Source organism: Numida meleagris, chromosome 18 (assembly GCF_002078875.1).
Source record: "Numida meleagris isolate 19003 breed g44 Domestic line chromosome 18, NumMel1.0, whole genome shotgun sequence".
In the NCBI taxonomy this organism is placed as follows: Eukaryota; Metazoa; Chordata; class Aves; order Galliformes; family Numididae; genus Numida; species Numida meleagris.
In genome coordinates this window covers 1,303,180-1,315,655 of record NC_034426.1, presented here as the reverse complement: position 1 = coordinate 1,315,655, position 12,476 = coordinate 1,303,180, and the positions used below count along the sequence as shown (strand labels likewise).

The following is a 12,476-nucleotide window of genomic DNA, read 5'->3' as shown; positions in this document are numbered from 1 at the left end:
CATTTAGGGCATTCAGACTACATGTAGCAGGGGCTTGGGATGATTAGCATGAAACTGAATTCCGTGTTAATCAATCTAAGGCAGTGGTAGAGTGCAGGACTAGCGCATAACTTAATTCCATCCCATCCACTCAATACAAGAGAGCTTCAGTTCAAAGTGGGACTCTGGCTCCTGTGTGGTTATGGGAAGGAGTCCATGCAATGAGTGGCCTTTGTAAGGGAGCAGAAGTCAGATTCAGTGAGACAGTCCAGGGATTTAATGATGATGAGGCAGAGGCTGGCATATTAGCATTTATTTTTCTCCTTGCTGTATGCTGTTTGCTTAGGAACAACTGTTTTAAATTCAGCCAGAACTGAAATATTCAAGGACCAGATATCTTGTAGACATTCTAATGTCAAATCTTTCAGTGTAATCAGGTTTGGCAGCCCTCTGATCACCAAAAAAATGAATATGGTCTTCCATGTGAATGTACCAATAGACTTCTCTGATTTCTTGTTAGGAGAAAGCATTGCAGATGATTGGAATACCTTGCAGAGTCTGAAGGCTTGAGTTGCTCGTAGAAAGTCAAGTCTGCAGATACTGACTCACAGCATAAGTTTAATCACAATGAAAGTAGAGGAAATGACTTAACTATTTCAAAACTTAACTTCTAGAGGAGAGATGTCATCATTACCCTTCAGCTATAGAATGCCAGCCAGTTGTTAATGCTTTAGCAAGCTTTAAAAACCAAACAAACAAAACAGTGGAAACACAACTGATTTCAGGTTTTGATTTTGTCACACGTTTAATGTGTATACATGACTATGTATTTGGCTTCACAGTGTTAAGTAGTCACTGTGACATTCCTTAGTCCTTTCTGCAGTCTGCTGTCCTCTAAAATAATGTGCTGTTATAGAGAAATAACTTTAAACTGAAAAACATCAAAAATGAACAGGTTATATAGCTGGGGGAAGGATTCAAAATTCTGCAGCTTGCCACAGTCTACCACAGCTTTCAGAATGTATTGATTTCACAGCACTAAACAGTATATGTGGTGTCAGGCCGTAGATGGAGAACATGTAGAATGAATAATTTACCACCTAGAGAGAGTGAGCCTGTCTACAGGAATAATAAGAAAAACAGCCTTGTGAACTGAGACTCTGATCTCAAAGCTGAGAGCTGTCTTGGAAGTGGGAGCATCTGATGTTGAAAGACCTCTGGAGGGTGAGGTTTGTATGTGAGAAATTCTACACAGCAAGCAAGAAGAAATGCAGCTCTCTCATCTCACGGTTTCACTTCTCTGTGTGAAAAGATGAGACGCTCTGCAGATGCATCTTTGACCTGGACAAGGTTTCACGTTCTCCTCCTTGGAGAAGGCAGACTGGGGTTAAGGTTCAAACCTTCGTGCTTTTCGTGGTCCTGGCAGCTGGGCTGCAAGGGAGATAGATTCCTTGCACATCGAAGGGAAACGCGCTGCTGGAAAGACTGCCCTTTGTTTAACTCCTTCAGGTTTTTGGGTGCAAGTTTGTTGTCACAAATGCTGAGATGGCTGTTAAGGAATTTGCTCTTGTTTCCTGCTGAGTTAAGTGATGAATCTACCTGGAGTAGTGGGTTACCTAGAACACCTAGTCGGACCTGGGCATCAATTCTCAAAATAAATGATAATGGGCTTTTTCTGGTTCTGTGGAAACATTAAAATTTGGTGCTTGCACAGAGCTTCAGCAGCAGAGATGCTGTTCTGTGAAGCTGCTCAGATTGTTAGCAAGGCCACTTCCTGAGAGAGGTTGCTGACCATTTTCACTTGCTAATTTAACTGGTATTAAGTTAATTAAAAGAAGGCAGTTTCTCTGCCCTCCTCCTTCAGCTGAAGTACATACATGGCTCCACCTCCACACAGCATTCTTCCCTTCTCATTATAGGAGATGACAAAAAGAATAGAAATAGGGCAAGTAGTAACTGGTAACAATTAACATCTCAAGCAAACGAGGAATCCTTCAGTTGGTATGGTAAGAGAAGGAGGAAAGCAGAAGCTGACAAAACATGAAATGAAGAGTATTTTCTGCAAATGAACTAGATATGGAAAAATATCTCGCACTGAAATGTAATTCCTTCTCTCTCATCTTCTGTCTCTTTAACATTTGCTTAGATTTAGGCAAACCAGATTGTGATTCAGAAAGTATTGTATCTTAGTGGTCAAATTACTGAAATCGAGAAATTAGTGGACATGGGCCTGTATCCTGCTTCACTGTTGTTCATGGGCATATACATAGGTCACTCGGAAAGTAATGCCTCCTATTTATTTCCTTGGACACTAAAACAGATACGAAGAGCGTAATAACACTATTTCATAGAGCAAATTCTCAGCTACAAAACTCTGTTTTTCAGCAGTCACCACCATTGACTATGCCTTTTTGCCAGTGATGAACAAGAGCCTACATGCCACGCTGATAAAAATCTTCATGGCCCTCTAGAATGTAGCTTGTCTTTTATATCACACACCACCCACCCTTCACTGAGCTCACATCCACTCTTCTCCTTAAATGTTCAGCAGGCATCAATGAATGTCAGTGGGTACCATCTTTTCTGCATGGTGAAATTCAGTTCCATGCCCTTGCTCCGTATGCGTTCAGATGTCGTTTTGTCAAACTGCCCCTTTGCTGCCATTGATCTCACAGCAACAAAATGTAACAGGACATTGGCAGAAAGGTTCACCTTCTACTGCCATACCACCAACATCTGCCTCTGACATCATGAGCCAACATAATAAAATGGGAGGCATTACCTTTGGAGCAGCCCTTGTAGTTTCAAGTCCCAGGCCCTTCTCTGTAAAAGAGAACAACTTTACGTGTCAGTTCAGATGCAGATCTTAAGGAAATTTATAGGAAGAGATTTCCAAAACTACGCAGGCTATATGGGAATCCCTGGGTAGGAACCTAGCACAACTTTTATCAGTAACCACAATTACATGTACATGCTCATGACTCTTCTGAAAGGAGGTTACGTGGGAAATTAAAATATGTGCTGTGAAACTCTCTGGGATGCTTGGAAGTACTAATGGTTTTAGTTTCACTGGTTGCTTCAGTTTGGGGTTTTCCGGAATTAATCCTGGTGCCATCATTTACATTATTTCTGTTTTGCTTTAAGGTAAACATTCTTTGCCAGAGCATCAAAGCACAGATTCTTCATTGCAATTATTATTATCAGTGTAAAAATGGAGAGTTCAGTGATGAACTCTACTTGAAGCAAACCTTCAGCAAATTGAAGCTCTGAGTTAGAACAGCATCAAGAGCTGAAAAGGCCTTTGTTGATCGACTTGTGTGAGCTGCAGAGGACAGCGACGCAGATGACACTGACTTGCTGGCCTGTGAGCAGGTAACTTGCAGGCAGAAGAAAATGCATACCTAATTGAACAGTTAGTGTTTTCAGTCTGTGCCCATTGCCTCCTCTTGCACCTTGTAGAGGTTTGTAAGATCCCTACAAGAAGCGGTTTTGTACTGTTTGAAAAAGCTGGTGCTAATTCTACTGCTGCTTGACGATATGACCTTGCTATGAAAGGGTCTAAATGTTTTCAAGCCATTCCTAGAAATGAAGAAAACTCTTTTCTGTAATGGCTGCAGATTTTTTCAATAGAGGCAAAGGTATTGCCAGTACTTGTTGGACAAAGGTGTAGAACGGTACTTCACTTTCTGAATCTCCTTATGTTGTAAGAGGGGTAAGCACGTAGCGTAATATAAAGGCAGATTACAGGAGCTGAAGCTGGAGGGCTGCGTGGGTGCATTGGTACAAATCCGAAGAGCCTCGTGTTGTGCCTGCTCGGCAAGAAGAGTCCTGGCTGTGCGGTGTGTGACACAGCAAGAAGAATGGTTTGGAGAAGATTGTTCTCGAAGCACAGTTCTGCAAAGTACTATCTTGCATCAGGGATGTCATGTTTTGCAGCTTTCCCATCACTGCAGAAATCCTTGCTTTCTGGATAACTTCACTTTCCTTGTGCTCTTCTGAGCCAGTTCTTCTATTTTCCAGGTTTGTTTTCTAACTTGGAATGAGTAGTTTCACTTCAAGTTTTATTAATATATTACTTCCTTTGGTGACCTAGAAAGAATGTGAGTCTTCCTCTGTCTTTGGAGAGGAGGTGAAGTGGAGAAAACAGGAGGGGACCCACATCTGACTTACACCTGCTGACTTGTGAAGAGAATACTTTGCTTTAGAGGCAGTTGTGTGGGAGGGGATGCAAGTTGGGAAGGCTGTGCTGATAGCTTTAATCCTCATCTTCTCAGGTTGCAAACAGGTTCAGTTCTTCTAAGTTCAGGCCCAGCCTTGTTCCCTCTCTGTTCAGCCCCTTCCACCGTCTTTCCCTCTTCCCATACTTTGAGTGTTCGTACAAATCCTGGGTGTTCACCCCTTGATGCTCATTTGTAGAATCTTGCCTAGGGTCCTTTCAAAGTACTGGAGAGGGGAAGCGATGCTGAGGCAGACCTGTGCAAAGCAACCCACAGAGTTCCTGCTGCAGGACTGGCTGTGGCTTCACTAGCTGGGAGTAATCGGGCTGTGCCATGAGGCTATGGGGCTCTGCTGCCTTTGCTTAGGTGTAAAATACCAAACCCAGAGCCCCCACATCACCCAGTGAGGCCATGGAGTGCTTACCGCAAAGTACAGCCTTCCACTCTTCATTCAGCCTCAGACCTGGTGCAGCATACAGTGCAGCAAGGTCTGTTCAGAAATTAAAGCGAGCCTGCGATACATTTAATAGGCTTCATGAGATTAATCCCTCTTGACAAACTGAATTCATCATAATAGTAAGATACAGGAGCTGGTAGGCAATTAAATCAGCTTAGTTTCAGGGCAGGGTATTTAATGAACATATTTGCCCGTTATTGTGTTTTAATAGTGTTTGATAAAATTATTTCTTGCCCAAAACTTTTTAAATGTGGGAAGCTAGGAAACTTCTTTAATCCTAACGCTGTTATTTAAGGATTCATGAAAGAATATTGGAAAAATGCTGCACAACATATTGCTAACTCCACTTTCCTTTTTAAGGGAGAAATCTTGTTAGCTGGAAGACCAAGTATTCATTTTTTTCTGTTAAAAATTAAACAGAATTTTCTGCACTGAATTGGAGAGGCTTCTGGATTTGGAAGTTGATGCTGAAGCATATCAAATATCCTGGTTAAAGCTCAGAAACCGCCTATGAGCCCCCAGCTCCAACATCTGCTCCAGAATGAATAGAACAAAGGAAACATAATGGCTGGGAACAATATGAGGAAGATAGTATTCTTTCTCTTGTGAATAGGATTGTTTGTACCACAGTCACTACAGTAACATTTGAACGCTTCCCAGTAGTAAATTAAACAACGCTACTAACACTGGTATTCTCTTATCTACTTTTAAACTGCAGAGAATTCCTCTGGCTTGCACAGTGGCTATCTTTGTTCCTGCGGCTGCACACAGGGTGGCTGCGTATCACATTGCTGCCAGTCAGGGCTCTTCGGAATGGCCTTTATCTACCTGTTTGCTTTTGATACGGTTGTACGCAGCATTGCGGTGATAAGTGCAGAACAAACATGGGGAGACTGCACCGTGCAGAGAAGAGGCAGGGTCTGGCAGGCTGCTTGGAGGTAAGTCTGCCTGCACCAGCACCTGACTATTACCTGAGCAGCATCTCCTAAAATAAATCTCTGAGTAATGTAGCCAGAGCTCCTCGTGAGCATAGGTGCTTGCATGCAGCTGAGCAGAGAACAAAGTATACGCTTAAAAAGCACCCTGTGCTGAAATGAGATGCCTACAGTTATGTTAGACTGTAAGGAGGAAACTTCAGGAAGGGAAGGAAAATATAGCACTGTTATCAGCAATTGTTTCCTTCTAACTTCAGGGTTAGAGGGAATCTACTGAAATACAGCAATAACATGCAGAGATAGAGCAGACCAAATTTACCCTTGTTTATGTGTACTACTGAAATGTAAGAAAGTCACAATGCTATTTTTGTTGTTGTTGTTGTTTGCTTTCTCTTTAATCCCCGGGGAGAAACATCAGTGTCCTGCATCTTCAGTGTGTGTAATAATTTATTATAATACATCATATTCATTTTCTTGAGTCCGTACAGATAAATATTTTAGGAAGCATAACTAAGGAAGTGGAGCACTTTTTCTTGTCCACAAGGGACTCTTCGGCCTCTGGAGAAGATGCTTCCTGGGTTAAAAATTAGAAGTTCTTTGGATGTATTTGGGTAATGTTCATAGCACAGACTCTGTGACTTGCTTATGAATGAGCATGAAAATTAATCTCCTTCTTAAGAGGATATATAGATTAGGGGAAGCTTGAGAGATTATTATATCCTGTTTGAGAACATATCAAGTGAATAGAGCTTAATATTATTCATCACCATACATTTCTATCTGACATTAGCATAATATACCTGTATAGAAACTTAAAAATCTATTACTTCATTATTGAAGAGCGTTCACATGTTTACTGCAATGCTTCAAACTGTCACTTTTGGCTGTGGTTAAAAATACAAATTAATGATTAATGAATGCAGTTGTACTTCTGACTGAAGGCAGCTGAATATATTGCTAATATAGTCTGTTTTATTAATGCGTCTCTCTTTGAGAATCATCTTGGGGAGAAGCTCCTCTTTTCAAGGATGGAACCGCACAACTGAAATAGTTGCTGGTTAAAAAAAAAATAAAAAAATTGAGCTTGCTGGTACAATTCAAGATGATAGAATCACAGAATCATTAAGGTTGGAACAGACCACTAAGATCTCCAAGTCCAGCCATCAGCCCACTGCTATCATATCACTGACCATGGCCCTCAGTGCCACATCTCCATGGCTCTTGAACACCTCCAAGGATGATGACTTTGCCACCTCCCTGAGCAGCCTGTGCCACTGCATCACTGCTCTTTTGGAGAAGAAATGCATCCTAATGTCCAACCTGACCCTCCCCTGGCACAACGTAAGGCCATCACCTCTCCTCCTGTTGCCGTTATATGGGAGCAGAGGCCGAACCCACTAGCCACAATCTCCTTTCAGGCAGTTGTAGAGAGCAATTAGGTCTCCCCTGAGCTTCCAGCCTGAACAATCCCAGTTCCCTCAAAGGGAAAGTCTTTCGGCTGTTCACAGATGGAAACAAGCGTCCTACAGAAACGTACCCAATGAAGTTGTTAATAAGAAAAGTATTCCTCAGGGAAATTATCGGTATCTTTTTATCTGTTGGTTTAGGTAGCATGAATATCTTGGATCATATTTCCTTAATTAACTAGTATGTTGCTGCACCGTTTTGCCAGCAAACGTTTGCTGGTCTGTGATGTTCCTGTGATGCAGTGAAACGTCACCATGGTGATGTGTGTGAAGGTCCCCTGCCACTCCCCACACCACGGGTGTCATTGCGCTTCCTCCTGCTGGTGCCAGGACAAATCTTGTTGGCTGGGGGAACGGCTGCGGACAGGAATTTCTGTCAAGGTGAAAAAATTAATAATTAAAAATGGAGACATCTCCATCAGAAACATCAGGCGTTTCTGTTCCAAACACCGACTCGGTAGTCTCAGCTTCTCTTGCCCGTCGAGTACGTGGTAAAAGAGCAGACTGGGCTGCTGCCTTAGGAGCAATCCAAAAAGAAAACGCTTCTCAAAGTTCTCATGGGGAACCCTGTGCAAAAAGGCAATGCCATGATCTTTCTGAGAAGTGCTCTGCCAAAGCCAATGACTTGTCATCCTGCTCCTTCCTAAAATATCCCTGGGAAGTTGTTGAAAGCGATTGCTTCCCGTCCCTTTGGTGGGGCGATGATGGAGACTGCATAGTGATTGAGGAACCGTTCTTCAGATCAGAAGTACTGGCCAGGAGAGGACCTCTGAAAATTTTTGCCGTTGACAGCATGAGAACTTTTGTCACCTTCATCATCATGGCTTCTTCATTACAGAAGGGGATTTGCCAAGCTGTGCCTCACGTGCTAAATTCCTAGCAGAGGGAGCAGCATTTTCTACTTCTAGCGAGGTACGTACGTTTTATTTGCATATATTCATGATTAAATTGCCCCTGAGAGTCCTCTCTGTTTGTCTCTTGAGATTCTAATTATTGTATCTTCATTTCTCCAGTCTTGAAATGGTGGTAACTAACTTTTCTCCTTTGCATTTTGTAGTTACTCTGCCACTACAACCCCTCTTTCAAGAAAGATCATCTCCATCGGCAAAGAAGATTCAAGCAAAGTGTTGGTGTTAAAAAGAGAAGACCAGCTGCATCCTCACTGGCCCTGGATTGGAAGGAGGGCCACTAGAGCAGAAGGCCGCTGGAGATACAGCCAGGCCCTGCTGCATCAGTGGGCAGTGAGCTCCCTATTAGCATCCAGGATACTGCTCCTGCTGTACCTGTTGCTTCTCCAAACCACACTACATCTCCAGTACCAAAGAGTCCTTTTGCACCAGGGCTGGGACCAGATAGCGGAGCTGCAGGTGATGGAATTGGATGTCGGTACAACTTACGCTATAGGAAGCCTAGTAGATGCGAGTAGTACCAAGTGAATAGAGTACTGCAGTTTAAAAAATAGATGTTTGAAATACTTTTCAGTTGTCCTGTCCTGTTTCTTCAGTCTGATGGTTACTCTTCCTGTGCCCAAGAGTGGGAGGTGGCTTTAGGGAGTCTTCAATTCCCCAATCCCTGGCCCTGTAGGTTTTGGCAAACCTGCTAAATGCAAAGCAGGCACGGTGTGAAGCAAGTCTGGTCCTCGGAATGATGGGAGCACAGGGCGTGCGGGTGGGCAGCTGGAGTTACACAAAGTGCCTGATCCCTCTGCCTGCCTGTCCTCTCTGGGTGGATGCCGTGGTAGCACAGGGGCAGGAGGCCTCTGAGCCTGTGAGCAGCGTGTGTCTGGAACTGGCGCTGCCCTAACGCTTCCCAGTGTGAGCCACGCAAAAATGCAAACAAGGGTAGCTATTAGAGGGCTGCTCCGAAAGTAATGCCTTCTGTTGTACTATGTTGGCCGATGATGTCAGAAGTGGATGTTGGTGGGATGGTAGTAGACATTATTTTGTCTTGATGTAGCCAGCGTTTTTGAATAGGTTGCCTTGTACTGCTGCTATAGGAAGGTTTTTACATCAAAAGAGAATGTCGTTAAGTACATTGTTCAAATGCTAGATATAATCTAGTTCCTAGATCTAAGAACTCTTGCAAATGAAGTGCCTTTTCTGCAACGTTTTCTATTTTGTTGCTCAGCTTTCATTAACAGCAGAGGTGTGCAGTTGTTAGCTGGTTGCAGTAGATATTTCACAGTTAACGCTGAAAACATTTCTATTCTATTTTCCAGTCGTGGAACTGTACTGTGGAGCTTAGCTGGCAACTAAGTGACATGCTCCAACTTCATAATGCATAGTCTTCCTTGTGTAACTGAATAAAATCTAATGTTAATTAATCCAGAGTGATTAAAATGCTTTATTTGTGTGTATTACACTATTGTCCGGTAGTTTTGCTTAGGAGTGTGGTGACTTTGAAGTGAAGACAAGCTCATAAAGTAATCTTGTTTGGCATTCTAACTGCCTCAGTTTCCTGTTGCATCTTTGTAGCTTCTTGGCTTTATAGCTTGATATTTGCTACTTTTTCTCTGTTCCTTTGAAAAGTTCTAGTAGTCGATGAATACTCTGCATTCCACCTGATCATTTAATTTCCATCCTGGCCAAGGGGATGTTAATGGCACAGTCTCCTAAGGAGTCAACTGCAACTCTTCCTTGGCTACCCAGCACTGAGTGTTTGTAAACGAGGTACAAATCAGACCACGAAGCAGAAGAGCTGGTAAGAAGCACTGTCCCAGAAGATGATTCACTAATTACAGTGAAATCCAGAGGAGCAGGGTAAAAGATCTAACCACAGAAGCTCTTAACAAGCACTCCCCTCCTCATTCTCGCCTAACTCTGCACAAGGCCTTTGTGCACAGCTGCAGCCTCTCACTACATCGGCAGCGGCCGCCAGCTTCTGCGAGTGAGGCCGACGTGGCGTGGGCCTCGCCGGGAGGTTCAAACGGCGGAACCAGCGCTCAGCGGCCGAGGTCAGCCGCTTCGGAGCCGCGGTCACGGACCTCGAGGTACAGGGGGCTTCGGCTGTTTCTCTTCCTGGGGAAACCCGGGAGAAAAGAGTAACCGGCAACGACGCCAGCTTCACGAGAGGGGCCGACGTGGAGTGGGCGGTGCCGGGGCTACGGCGGCCGCACCCACGGCCTTAGAAAACGCCTCGGGGAGGGCGGCAACGCGTCGCTGCCCAGCAGGCGTGGGGAGGAGCGGGCACTGCGTGTGCATCGCGCGGGCTGCTCGAACGCGGGGAAGCCATATGGCTCCCAGTCGCGTGTCTGCACAGTGAGGAGGCTCTAGCTGTCTCGCTGTTCGGTAAGTGATAGTGCGGGGCACCTGTCGGCGAGCAGAGCAGACCAGCTGCACCCTATTAAGGCCACACTGGAGAGGGCTAGCGAGCTGCTGTTTGCCATGGCTGCCCCCCAGCAGAAGGCAGTTGCCAGGGAGAATGTGGAGACTCAGACAGAGGTCCCACACAAACATGCTCGTGCACCGGTCTCTGGCTGAAGTGAGAGCCAGAGCCTGGCCCTTGCAGTGCAGGGTGACAGAGATAACACCTGTGTTAGATGCGACCGGCTGAATGATTTACTCAGCCTAGTGGCTAACTTGAAGGAGGAGAGGCTGGGGAGCACTGGGGAGTGTGAGAGGGAGATAGATTGGTGGTGCTGGTCCCTACCAGCCCTGAGAGTTAGGCAGCCAGCTGAGGCTCCACAAGAAGCATATCCCCCCCTGCTGCCTTGTAGACAGGTAATAGGAGGGGACCAGCAGGCAGACAGTGCTCCTGCTACAGCGAACCCCCTGTCCTCTCCTCCCCCTAATAACAACAGTGATTAAGTAGGGGATAGGGAGCAATGGCAAAAGATCCCTGCTCGGCATTGCAGGCATACCTGCCCAGTGATTCCCATACCTCCCCAGATGCCCCTACAGAACAGGTAGCTCTGTGAGGACAACTGGACAATGGTGAGGATGATGGCTCTTCTCACGTGGAGGCGTCACTGAAGTTTAGTCAGACTACCCCCTGCATTAAAACCTCCTCAGTAAAGAATTAAAGATGGGTCATTTACACTAATGCACCTAGCATGGGTAACAAACAGGATGAGCTGGTGGCCTTTATGCAGTTGGTAAACTATTATATAGTTGCCATGATGGAAACGCGGTGGGATGACTCACACAGCTGGAGTGCTGTGATTGATGGCTATCAACTTTTCAAAAGAGATAGGCAAGGCAAGAAAGGCAGTGGTGTGACCCTCTATGTTAAGAAAAAATGTGAATGTCTGGAAATTAATGATGGTGATGATAGGGTTGAGAGCTTATGGGTCAGAACCAAGGGGAAGGCCAGTAAGACAGACATTATTGTGGGAGTCTGCTACAGGCCACTCAGCTGGGATGAAGGGGTGGTTAAGATACTTTACAGACAGTTGGGTGAGGTCTTGCCATCTCTACCCCTTGTTCTTGTGGGGGGCTTCAACTTTGCAGACATCTGGTGGGAATACAGTACAGCAGAAAGGGAACAGTCCTGGAGGTTCCTGGAGTGTGTGGGAGATAACATCTTGACACAGATGTTGAGGGAAGACAGCAAGGGGAAGCACGCTCCTGGACGTGCTTCTTATTAGCAGAGAAGGTCTTGTGGGGGATGTAAAGTTGTGGTCTATCTGGACGTCAGTAAAATCTTTGATATTATCCCCCACGGCATCCTTATGGAGAAGCTGGCTGCCCATGGTTTGGATGGGCATACACTCTGCTGGGTGAAACACTGGCTGGATGGCCAGGCCCAAAGAGTTGTGGTCAGTGGAGTTAAATCCAGTTGGCGGCCAGTCATGAGCGGCGTCCCCCAGGGCTTGGTACTGGGGCCAATCCTATTTAACATTTTTATCAATGATCTTGATGAGGGGATTGAGTGCACTCCCAGTAAGTTTGCGGATGACACCAAATTGGGAGGGAGTGTTGATCTGCCAGAGGGTAGAAAGGCTCTACAGAGGAACCTGGATAGACTGGATCGATGGGCCGAGGCAAACTGAATGAGTTTCAATAGGGCCAAGCGTCAGGTCCTGCGTTTTGATCACAACAACCCCAGGCAACCCTGCAGGCTTGGGGAGGAGTGGCCGGAAAGCTGCCTGACGGAAAGGGACCTTGGTGTGCTGATGGGCAGTTGGCTGAATATGAGCCAGCAGTGTGCCCAGGTGGCCAAGAAGGCCAGTGGCGTCCTGGCTTGTATCAGGAATGGTGTGTTATGCAGGACTAGGGAAGTCATCCTGCCCCTGTACTCGGCACTGGTGAGGCTCCACCTCGAGTGCTGTGTTCAGTTTTCGGCCTCAGTACAGAAAGGACATTGAGGTGCTGGAGCAGGTCCAAAGAAGGGCAGCAAGGCTTGTGAAGGGCTTGGAGAATATGCCCTACAAGGAGAGACTGAAGGAACTGGGGCAGTTTAGTCTGGGCAAGAGGAGGCTGAG

The 12,476-nt window shown here is 45.5% G+C and overlaps 1 long non-coding RNA gene and 1 pseudogene across 2 annotated transcripts in view; both read left to right on the top strand.

Moving 5' to 3' along the window:
- LOC110407859 overlaps window positions 1–6,849 on the top strand; it is a 34,083-nt gene extending 27,234 nt beyond the window's left edge. Inside the window, exon 4 of one of the 2 annotated variants that reach the window (XR_002444060.1) lies at window positions 3,124–6,849. This is a non-coding gene — a long non-coding RNA (uncharacterized LOC110407859). The remainder of the gene's footprint in view (window positions 1–3,123) is intronic. The other variant, XR_002444058.1, reaches the window with a different exon arrangement.
- LOC110407857 lies at window positions 7,014–10,042 on the top strand (annotated as a pseudogene).